Genomic DNA, 12391 nt, shown 5'->3' on the forward strand with positions numbered 1-12391 from the left:
GTGAATGTGGTTTCTCTGAGAAATGTTCCCTGCACTCCCAGTTGTCTTCTTGGTAGTCAAGATTACAAAAATGGAAATGTACAATATAGAGCTGATGGGATACGGAATGATAACACAATTGTTATTTCTAAAGGAATAATACAAATTACCTTAATTGTTATTACCAGAGTTTTAAGAATAAAAGAAAATTATAACCTTTTCCCAAGATTACTTTTAGCTAGTTCAAAGTCTTCACCCAGTTACAGTATCACAAGAGAAACAAAAATTGTCAGTATACATGGGATGTCTCAGCTAGTATCAGATAGTAGAAAACCTTAATTTACAACTGCAGCAGGTGTTTGTTGATCTTGGATATTACAGATTACAAAATTAACATTCCCTTCCTTGTACGTGAGTCTGCACATTTGCACACACATTCTATTGATGTTAAATAAGAAATCCTTGTTTCACAAAAACAGTACGAATATGGAGACACATCTGAGAGACAATCTCAATAGGTTAGTGGTTGTGGGTCATTTTAGCTTATATACATTCTCTCACAGCCAAACCAACTGTGCCACGGTGGGCCTGCTTTAACTTAACTCTTTAGGCTAGAGAGCCAAACACTGACATCCACATTTCCTTTTCCTCAAAAGGCGTGGCATGAGAGAAGGCCCTGCTGGCTTTACCCTAGGTAAGAACCGCTGACCTCCAGGCTGGTCAGGGTCAGGGGCTGACTATTCTTAGAGACTTGATTCGGGACTTAGCTATCACACAGCTCATAGTCTCTCCTTTGTCTTTTCATTATATTTGTTTCGGAAGCTGGAACAAATCCCTCACGTACATGAAGTGATGGCAAACGTTGCTTTTGGCTTTGGTGGGAACAGTATCCTGTGTGAGCACACTGTGAGCTCTATCTCCCTTTAACTTACAACATGTCAACACATTTTTTCAGCTCTATAGAAAGTACTGTGATCTTAAAACAGATGCTTGTTGTAGATAAGCAGGGAATGGCATACTCTCTGCTGATGCTAAATCAAAACAGTGCTATCTCTGCAAGCTATTAAAAACACTTTGGTCTTCTTCACCAGCCAGCAGTAGTGCAAGGGATGCTCTGCTGCTAGCTTGGAAAACTGTCAGCCATTCGTTACCTAGAGCCAACTGTACCTGCATTTCTCATACAGGAGTGTTTGCAGTACACAAGGAGGAGGAACAGAAAACTGAGGATTCTCCAAACATTTCCACTGTGTGCTTATTTTAATCCCCAGGAACCATCAAATAATGAGAGGATTTTATTTTTCAGTCCAATTGCCAACTGGCTTTCTTTTTAAATCAGAAAAAGCCTCACTACCTCTTCACTCTGTGTTCAAACCTAGCATTATTTTAATCAATGCATTATTTTAATTAGGCTTCCAAATTTGTTCATAAGCTGTCCAGGTCACAAGGAGAATTAAAAACAAACACTGGAAACATATTTCTACATTACTTCTACAGGCAGCTATATTTGACTTGTATCCAGAAGCAAAGCTGGCGGGATCCACATGACTGGAAAGGGCATCAGTGAAGTTTGACATTGTTTAAGCTTCTGGAAGCTCTGCTCTGAACTCTGCGGTGCCTCTGTTACTGTGGGATTTGTATGAGAGATATGGGCTTAGTAATTCTCAAACACCACACAGGTACTGAAAATGAAAAGCTCACCGCTAAACCGCATAAATTATTTATGCGACGATAACAGCTGTATTTGCAAAACATATAGTAGATTCCTCATTCATACATATTCCTGGAGACCATGCATTAAAAATATTTCATCCTCAACTTTCACAATCAGCAGTAATTTGGCCCTCATTCTGAAATTTGTCCCTCTACTCCCCCCTCCCAGGCTAGTTTCAAAGAAAGCACGAAGATATAATTTTCCCTAAGCTTGTGATTATGTAGAACAGATCATTTTGTAATTATTACAATATTCTGTGCCTTCCAAGGAATTAAGAGACAGGATTTTTTTCAGCATTTATGAGAAAAAGCAGAAAACCCACATTCCTTCCAAAGTTTTCACCGCATCACAGCAAAAATGTGACAAAAGTGAGATATATCAAGATTAAACAGATAGAGTCAAGCACACAGAACCAGAGTTTAGTAGTCATCAGTTCCCAGCAACTCATCCTGACATTCTAATTTTAGCTCATCAGCAGCTCAGGGACAGAGGAGAGTCAGCCAGAAATACAAACACACACACTTTGATCCCTTCCTAGATTTTCTGTGGAAGTACAAGCGCAATGTTTTTTAAAATACTTTAAGTCTTCAAATTTAAAAAATTGCTTGATCAAAAAAAAATACCATTTACTACAACATAGCTAAAAAAGAATTTGGGGAGGCTATCATCCATGGGAACAAGCCAAGTAAGTCTGTGAACCTAACCCATGAATTTTCAAACTTTCAAGCGTTAAATGGCTGAATTCCCTGGGTTTTAAGAATCCATGTGTGAATCACAGAATTGTAGGGGTTGGAAGGGACCTCGAGAGATCATCAGGTCCAACCCCCATGCCAAAGCAGCTCCCTAGCTCATATTGCACAGATAGGCGTCCAGACAGGTCTTGAATATCTCCAGAGATGGAGACTCCACCACCTCCCTGGGCAGCCTGTCCCAGGGCTCTGTCACCCTCACTGTGAAAAAGTTCTTCTGACTGTTGGTGCGGAACTTCCTGTGCTCCAACTTGCAGCCATTGCCCCTTGTCCTGTCTCCACAGACCACTGAAAAGGTGCTGGCTAATTCCCCCTGCATTCCATGCTTAAGATACTTATAGACATTAATTAGATCCCTCCTTAGTCTTCTCTTCTCAAGACTGAACAGCCCCAGCTTATTCAGCCTCTCCTCATACAGGAGATGCTCCAGGCCCTTAATCATCTTCATAGCCCTTCTTTGGACTCTCTCCAGGAGATCCCTGTCCTTTTTATATCAGGGAGCCCAGAACTGGACACGATACTCCAAATGGGGCCTGACCAAGGCAGAGTAGAGGGGGAGAATCACCTCCTTTGACCTGCTGGCCACACTCCTCCTGATACACCCCAGGATCCCATTGGCTCTCTTAGCCACCAGGGCACACTGCTGGCTCATGACCAACCTGTCATCTACCAGGACCCCCAGATCCTTCTCCATAGAGCTCTTCTCTTGTAGGAGAGTACCCTTCTTCTAACTACAACATTCCTGTAGGAGTGTTGTGCTGTAATTTACTACTGTTCACACTGTGACCAAACTGCTCTCACTTAAAAAACAGATTTGTTAGGGCATATACCACTTCTAGTAACGCTTGAAAGCACCTTGTGATTTAGTGCTTTGCCCTCCTTCTGTGCACACTGAAGAGTTTTACATGGCAGTGATGATCAGTACCTTCAATCCCAGTGATGCCACAGGCAGAGAAATGAGATTCTTCCTCCTGCAGCCCCAGACAGTTCTCTAGGTTGGTGGTTTCCACATGCAGAAACCTCATACCAGCTGCTGCAAACTTTCTGTGGACCAGTTAACAGAAAGCTTCACTGTACAAAGCTGTCAATAGAGATCTTTTCACAAATGCTACAATAACTGTCTGAAAATGATGATACAAACTAAGCTATTATAATGCCAAATACTGCATGAAGTCCCACAAATGCTGTCAGAGTAGGAGACGCTGTTTCAGAAACTGGCCAAGGGTTCTTAGGTGAGACTAAAGGACAAACATTTGCCTTTTTTCTTTCCATTTCTCAGATGCTATTGACCTAAATTCCAAAGAAACCAAACATGTTACTGGAAATCATAGCCATTTTATATAAATAAATAAATATATATATAATATATATATAGTTTATATATATATATAGTTTATAATCAGTCTGCATATTGTGAACCAGCTAACAAGTTGTACTACATTGTCCATCACCTTAAATACTTGTTATTCAAGTTGCCATGATAGCCCTGCATGGAACCAGGGAAGTCCCTGTTCCTTTAGGAGACACCTGAATTATTATTTTTTCATGTTTTCAAACCTGCAAAGTACATGGTAAATGCTTGCATTTCCAAATTATATAGAGATTAAGCCTGTACACCTTTTTCTATAGTATTTACTGTGAAACAGTAACCACAACATTTGATTAAAAAGAGAAAAAGACAGAAATAATTAAAAAAAAAAATCAGCTTCATCATTCCATTACAGTGAAGCATTTCTGCATTGACTTATCATTTGTCTGAAGGATTTCTCATTTCCTACAGTAGTATTTCCTTTTGTGATTAAATAATATTGCTATTATTTTCTCACTGTAATCTAGAGATCAATTTTACTTATAGCCCATTGAAACAATTCTGGTCTTTATTTCAGTATCACCAAGTTTACCCAAATCTTTCTCTGCATTTTTGCATTATCTACAAAGTAGTTTTTGTGAAGAACCCAAAACCATTTTTTTTGCAACTAATTAATTTATCAAGGAAAAATAATGATGAGGCAACTGAAAGTATTCTACTAGTCACAAAGTCTGGCAAATACTTTTGATTAAAAGCTTACAGAGTGTGATAAAATATTTTAAAACATTTAGTTAAAAACAAAAAAAAGGCAAGTAAAGAAGAAGGGTTAAAAAGAGGTTAAGAAATATTAAAAGCACAATAAGACTTGAAGACCTACCCTATAACTATGGGAAATACTAATATGGGAATGTATTCTGAGGCAAAATCCATGACAGAAAGTAGCTGAAGAGTGTTACTTAAATACAGCTGTTGAATATAAAATAAATAACATTGTTAAATGTCATAAACAGTGTGGGGTTTTTTAGTAGTAAACACTTTTATCTGACAATTTATAGCTGTTAAGAAATATATGGTGCAATTTGTTTTGCTCGATGACCAGAGGTATGTAGTTATTTGACTTCTAAAAATTTTTTCTTTTAAAATTATTGTAGTTTGAGACAACACAAATGACTGAGCATCACTGTAACTGAAGGAACTACAGGGTTTTCATGTTCTATTAAACAAAGATTCCTAAGAAGTAACAGATTTGGAAATTCAGAGAAGGGAATTAGAAATATAAATTTAATAATTTCTAACTTCAGTGCTATCAGGAAGAAATAAAAAATTAATTTTCATAAAGCTACATGCTGCCTTTCAATTTTGAGATCATATTCATCTCAATTTTACCTTTCTTGAAAAAAACCTGTATAATAGGAATAGAAACAGAACAATTTGAGCAGCAGGGGGTTTGGGAGTCATACCTTTTCACTATATTCAGTTGCAATCAGAGTATCTTAAATGAAGATTAGCCTTTAGCAGCCGGTACACCAGCTGTTCCTAGGCTACTCAGGGTCTGATGGTCTGATCATGTTTTTAGATGCATGCTAGCTTAAAAGCATCACTAAATGTCTTAAAAAGTTTACTCTTGTCCTTTCTATTTTCATGTTAGGTGGCATAACAGTTAAGAGTGAAATGAAAATGGTGTCTTTTAGGGCAGAAATCTATTGGGAGACAGTTGCATATATTACATCTCTCAGCAGGCAGCCCAGTCAGTAAGGCTGCATAGAATTCTCTGCTTCTGGAAAGAATGTGATGCAAAGAAATCTATCCTGTTTGCATTTTGACTCAATTCTTATAACAAGTGAACATAGCCTAAATTTTTGTCTGTGTCCTTGTTTCCATCCAAGACAGCAAGTCCTCCCGGGACAGCACTTTCCTGTGTGAAGGGTGAAAGCACTGCAGATCATTTTGGAGAGCGGCTATCCGTCAGTCAAGTCAGGTCTCAATATTGCAACAGAACTGTCAAGACAGCCTAAAGAACCAGCACACTGGGCTAAAACTTGCTTCTCTGATGCTGTAGAGCATATCTGCTCAACACCACAATGGAGAAAACCCTATCCAGAAATACAGTAAAACAACCACATATGCAGAATTACCTCACTACCTGTAAATAACTATCAAGGACATCATTCTGCTAACATAACAAAGTAGTTAACCCTGGGGCTTCTCTTTGCAGCAGATGTACACAAGGTAAGCAAAGTTTAATATCAGATACTCAGATCAACTTTCATAAAACACAGAATACTTTGGGTTGGAAGAGACCTCAGAGCTCATCTAGTTCCAAACCCCTGCCACGGGCGTGAACAGCCTCACTAGACCAGGTTTCCCAAAGCTCCATCCAACCTGTCCTTAAATGCCTCCAGGGATGGGGCTTCCTCAACCTCTCTGGGCAACCTGTTCCAGTGCCTCACCGCCCTTATAGTAAAGGATTTCTTCCTAACCTAAACCTTTCAGCTTAAAGCCATTTCTCCTTTTCCTACTGCTACACTCCCTGGTGAACAGTCCCTCTACCACTTTCCTGTATGACCCCTTTAAGTATTGCTATGCCACAATTAGGTCAACTTGGAGCCTTCTCTCCTCCAGTCTGAACAAACCCAACTCTCTCAGCCTGTCTTCATAGGAGAGGTGCTCCAGCTTCTTTCCAACAGTGTCATTATCTACAGACTAATTAGAAGACGTGGCTTGACAGAATGGATGGAGCCAGAATCTTGGACAAGAAGCAAGCCTTACTGTGGGAAAACTAGACTCCAGTCTAGAGATCTTCCATTCTTTTCCCCAACAGTGGGAGAAAATAACAGTAGACATAATTGTTACTAAGGAATTCTGAATTATTTTAAGTTCACTAAGCTTCACTTCCTAGGGATCAGCAGGTTGACAACTGTCAGCAGCAATATTAAAAAAGATATGGCAGATACAAGAGTGTCAGATTACATAGAGGCAGTTAATGGTCAGCACTAGAATTTCCCCCTCCACACCAAATTAAATAAATGAAATTGAAAATTAACATAAATTCATTTTCAACAAGTAAAAAAACCCTCACTCACCTGTGAAATGCAAAGTATAACAGGCAAATTGTCCTCTAGTTTAAGCACTACTATGCAGTTAAATATGAACAGACACCTCCTATCAATAAGCAGAGAAAACCTGCTATCCCAGCTTCACCATGTGCCTGGCTGTATCAACACTGGCTTAATTGCTAGCAGTCATTTTCACATGCTGCTTATTAGTTTCAATTTGTATTTAAAGCAAGGCATGCACTGCTTGAACTGCTGACCTCTTTCAGAAGAAAGTATAGAGACTACTTTCTCTGTGTATTTCATATAAGAATTAATAAGTGAGCAATGATGATATTTAACTAATCCCAAAGCCCATTTGAGTCAAGAAGCTGTATTTTCAAACTCATAAAAGTCCTGAACTGCAACTTACTCAGAGCTGTTGGTTACTCAAAATCAACTACTTCTGAATAACTGGCTCTGTCTAATATCAAAACAGAGGTTCTAACAGTCTCAGGAACAAATAAACTAGCACTTTCACTTCTGTGAAAGTTTGAGTGTTTTGTGCCTGTTGCCAGAACTCCATGCTGCACAGATAAGCTTGGTTGATATGACCCTTCCTGCTTTCTGTCTGTGGCACGTAGCAGCATATCATTACGTTCACAGGAAAAGAAGGAAAAGGTAAATAGTCTCCATGCTATTCTTTTTGCTTCTGAATGCTTCTCTACCAAAACGTACAATCTCTACAACCAGCCGTGAATGTTGTCCTTTGAGAAATCTTGTTTCCTCCAGCTTCACTACACAACCTGCATAGTGACTTGAGGATGTTTTCTGTGTAAATTCAGAAATGGTAACCCTTGTGAGGATTTTATGCCCTTGTTTCTAGACCAGTTTCTAACCTGTGCCCCTACAGCTAAGGAAACTGATTGAGGAAGAATGTAGTGCGGACCTGTAGGTTCTCCCAAGGTTGCAGAAAACCTCACATGGCTTTTCCAGCTGACTTTGCAGTTGATTTATAGGCTGTCAACAAATCAGTGGTCAGAAGCTGACACAAAATGTCTTCTGCAAGCTTAGATTCCTTATTCATTATAATGTGTTCTTCATTTATATTCTATTGAACCAAACAACCCAGGATTTCCTCTCCCTTTGTTGGATAGCTTCCTGTCCCTGCAGCTGCCTTCTGTGATATCAAAACATGAGACTTAATTGTTGCCTAAGGATTATGTTGCCCAAGTCCACTAAAATAAATCAATTTGAGCATTTGCGAGTTTCCACGCCTCTGGATATCTGAGTTTAAACAGCAAAACCTCCTGTAATGAGGCAACCCCTTCCCCAGATAACTTGGCAAATAAAGATTCGGTATGACTCCCCTTGAATCTTATCTATTCCAATATACTGAAAGTTTCCCATTATCTTTCCTCCTTTACTGTCACAGAAAAAGACTTACTGCATCAAAGTCTTTTAAGAGCAGGTTTCACTGTATGTATAATTACATATCATTCTTGCCTTCCCATCTGAGCTAAATCAACTCTTCTGGTGGCAGAGTCTGTACTCTGACTCTGGATTCGAATAAAGCATCAGTTGTATTGAATGTGCTGGAACTGGCAGATGGTTGGTCAGTCATTCAGTTTGATATTAATTGCTTCTTTGATATCCCTTCCAGAGAACTGAGGACAAAATGCATAGTGTCTTATTACATTAAGAAAAAAATCACATCTGATATTCTTTGATGGAAGATTCATCTCCCTGGCAGACAATGAACTTTGTCCTTAAGAGTTAAAAAAATGACTAAAATTTCCATGATTTAAAGATTATCTCATTTCCTTCCAGTGAGTTAAAAAAAAAATCAGACATCATTTTGTTTGGAAAAAGAAAAATTACTATTTGAATAATACTTGTAACAGGTAAACATAAGTTGCTTTTTGGCTTTTATTTTTTCTCCTTTTTGCTCTTTTTTTTTTTTTTCAGGACGAAGGTCATGCAATTTGTTTATTTTTTTTTATTTTTTACTTTTAAATTCCTCACTGGTCATTCATGAACATGACTCAGTTGTGTTCTTGTGTGCCTTGTAATGGCTCATGTTGAAGACTATAGTAGCAAGCAGTGGCAGGATCAGGTAAAACCAAGAATATTTATCACTAGTTTTTAATGACTGGACATATACAAGATTAGCCAAACATGAGAGCTACATGCCTGCACTTCATGTATTAAGATGGGTCCACTGCTGGAGCCAAGTCATTTTCTTCAGATACAGAAGGCAGTACTATCCACTAACTTGTAATTATATTCATACTCAACATCAAAAGCAATTTTTGCCTCAGTATATTAAACGTGTCTAGCACCTGAAAAATCATTATGTATGATTTAATTTTAAATTCATTACTTCACAGATATGTAAAATGCATGGCGTATCATTTATTCATTGGCCATTAGAAATACATAAAATAGCTGTAAGCTTTTTAAAAGCATGGCACCCTTTCTTCTGATAGTTATGTATTGCCATTTCCATCACAGCAATTACAGCAGGTGCCAAATGGCACCTATTTCTTTTTGATAAATGGTGTCTTATGCAATATTTAAGGAAGTAGCATGTCTGCTCACCCTAAATATTTTTTAAGAAGAGATAATCAGTTTAAGTGGAGGCTGTCTGCTTCTGATACTGTAACACTGTACGTAAGTCAGCTAAATGCCTTCTTTCCAAGCTAAGTCTCTCTCACACCAATGGACACAAAATCCCTGTGCCATTCCTCTGTTCACTTTTCTGCACTTTTTCCCTGAGTCCTCTCCTTGGTAACATTTTCTTTCTCCATAGGTACATTGGACACCCCAGTTTTCTCCTCCTCCTCTCCTACTTTTGAAGTTGTGGCTGATAATATCTGGACCTCACACTCAGACACTCCAAATCATAAATGTTTTAACATCTGCAGCCTATTTGCAAACAACTTGGAGGTACAACAGCAACACACCCAGTGTTTCAAATGTGAATAAAATTCTCCACTGTGGCCCAGGGCTCAGGAATCACATTGGCTCCCTTAATTTTAAATGGACAATGTAAATTTACACCAGGCAACTCTTTGATTTCAGAAAGTCACAAGGCCTCTTGGCACCTCAAATACTTCCCCTAGAAAGATGGATAAACTTGGGACCAAATTTAAAAAAGAGAAATTTTGCCTCTAAGCTGAGGTCTCTTAGGTAAACAATAAAAACCAGCTAAGTCGTATATTGCTCCATTTTGCTCTACAACTGCAAAAATAGGCACTAACCAGATATTATTGACATTGGCTAAGGCTCTTTACTACAGTAAAATATTAAGTCCACATGGAAGAACCACCGGAACAGCTCTGACAGCAACTTGGATGCTGTGGACTCACATGGCTCCATGGGAGACGGGCCAGTTGGGTGCCGAGCAGATCACGCTGCTTGGACCCTGTCTGAATGCTGAGATCTTGAGCTGGTGGGTATCAGTATCACTGCTCCTCTTTCCTCTCCTCTGTTCACTCAAAAATTAATTCTGCCCACAGGTTTTTTTTTTTTTTTGTAACAAGAAAGTAGCTGACACAAATGAAATTCAATGACAGTCTTTGAAGCACCCAAACAAAGACAGCGGTTATCAGCCATCTCTGCAGCTGGCTTTTAAAAGTTTGCTGGGCTCATCCATCATTATTACACTTGCAGACAGAGTGTGCAAGCTGAACAACTTGTGATGGCAAAATTCACATAATGGTAGGAGTTGGAAGGGACCTCTGGAGATCATCTAGTCCAAACCCTTGCTAAAGCAGGATCACTCAGAGCAGGTTGCATAAGGTTGCCTCCAGGCAGGTTTTGAATATCTCCAGAGAAGGAGACGACACAGGCTCTCTGGGCAGCCTGTGCTAGTGCTGTCACCCTCAGAGTGAAGTTCTTTCCCATGTTGAGATGGAACCTTCATTCCCACCTTTAAAAGTCTCAGACCCAGACATCTTCAAATAAATCCCATGTCATTGTCACACAATTGCACCAAGTCTCTTTGGGAAATGTAGTTTTGCTACTTCGGGTAATAGTTCTGTGTATAAAAGGTGTCATACTTTTTCCATTCAGATTGACAGACAACAGAGACATGCTTTTGGCAACAGCTTCAGTGTGTCTCTCTCCTGTTACCTAAGAACACTGACTCCATAAACAAGCCAAGAGCCAAAGGGGCTTTAAGAATGGGAATCTTTATTACAAGGGTCAGGAAGATGTTCCGTAGTTACAATTAACGGAGGCACACTGGAGTGATGCTCAAGAGTGTCACTCAGACATCAAGCAGCCATACCACATATTTGGAGGAAAACAAGGTGTGACCGAAGATGCTGAAAAGCTTTGGATAATGTGGCGAGCTTCTCAGCAGGGCTAAATTAGCCTGGTTTTAGTGCTGGGCTTAGTTCCATTTCTGAAGCTGGTGTCTGCTTGGATCTGAGCTGCATTATATGTACAGACCAGGTCATTCAGGGTAGCTGGGTACCTCTAACACTGCACTTTATTCCATGGCATACAAGCCTAGAGACCTGCACTGAAGCTGACAGACACTCAATGGGAAATACTAGGACACAATCACAAAAATCCACCTGAAGCTATTAAAAAGGAAACAACCACCCTATTGTATCAGCTAACCTGTTAATCGTGCAGGAAAGATGTCAAATGCAAAACTACGGAGGAGTTAAGAGGAAGGATTATTTTATCCACAAGTTGACCTGTCCCATCCTTTCAGCAAAATCAAGCCACCAAATCAACAAGAACTTATTGTCAGAGAGAAGACCTGCAAGGAATATTCCTCAACCAGAAGAAAGCGTGTTCAGCCACAGCAGAAAAAGAGGAGGTTGACACACTCAGCAGAATTTCTGAGCTTATGAATAAAGATGACAACTGAGTGAGAACAGAGCCAAGACTCAGAGTAGAAACTACAGAGCAATATTCACACCTCTAACGAAGCCAGAGAATTTCTGGCTCTGCATCTTTTGTTTTAAATATGACATTTTTGGCATTTTGCCTCTTTGTGTGTGTGTGTTTTAGTAGTGAAAAGAAACCCTGCCTTTAAAGAATGTTTAATTTTGCTTTTTTTTCCAATGAAATACCCTGTTAAAAAACATCTGAGGCCAGGGCCACATAAGCATCAGAGACTTGGGCTAAAGGATAAGCAAGAAATAAAATTAGACCGGCGTGAATTTTAGCTTCCTGAACAGTGTCCTGCCATGCACACAGATTATCCTTTTCATTATATAGATCTCACATTCAGTTTTGGGCATGCTGGTACTCCTATTTGGTTCTAGAGGTGCTTTGGAGCTAAGCCAAAACTGAAGTTTAAGTCACTTGTTACCAGCCCCATAAATTTCTTAGATAGGGAAATACTAAAATAACATGAAAAGTTACTCCATCAATTCCTGTTGCCTTACAAAAGATCTTGGCAGCCTAATTTTATTTTCTTTAGACCATCGTGCAATAAATTTGCTGGAAACATCATGTTTGGACAGATTTACTGTTCAGATTTTTTTTCTAGTACAAAACTTGCACCAATTTTAGCTTTTAATAAAGTACGGATGGAATAAAGTTACACACAAATGTTTGTAAATGGTTACAAGTAGAGCTGCTCAGG

The sequence above is a fragment of the Gallinula chloropus genome, assembly GCF_964237585.1.
Source record: "Gallinula chloropus genome assembly, chromosome: 2".
Lineage (NCBI taxonomy): Eukaryota > Metazoa > Chordata > Aves > Gruiformes > Rallidae > Gallinula > Gallinula chloropus.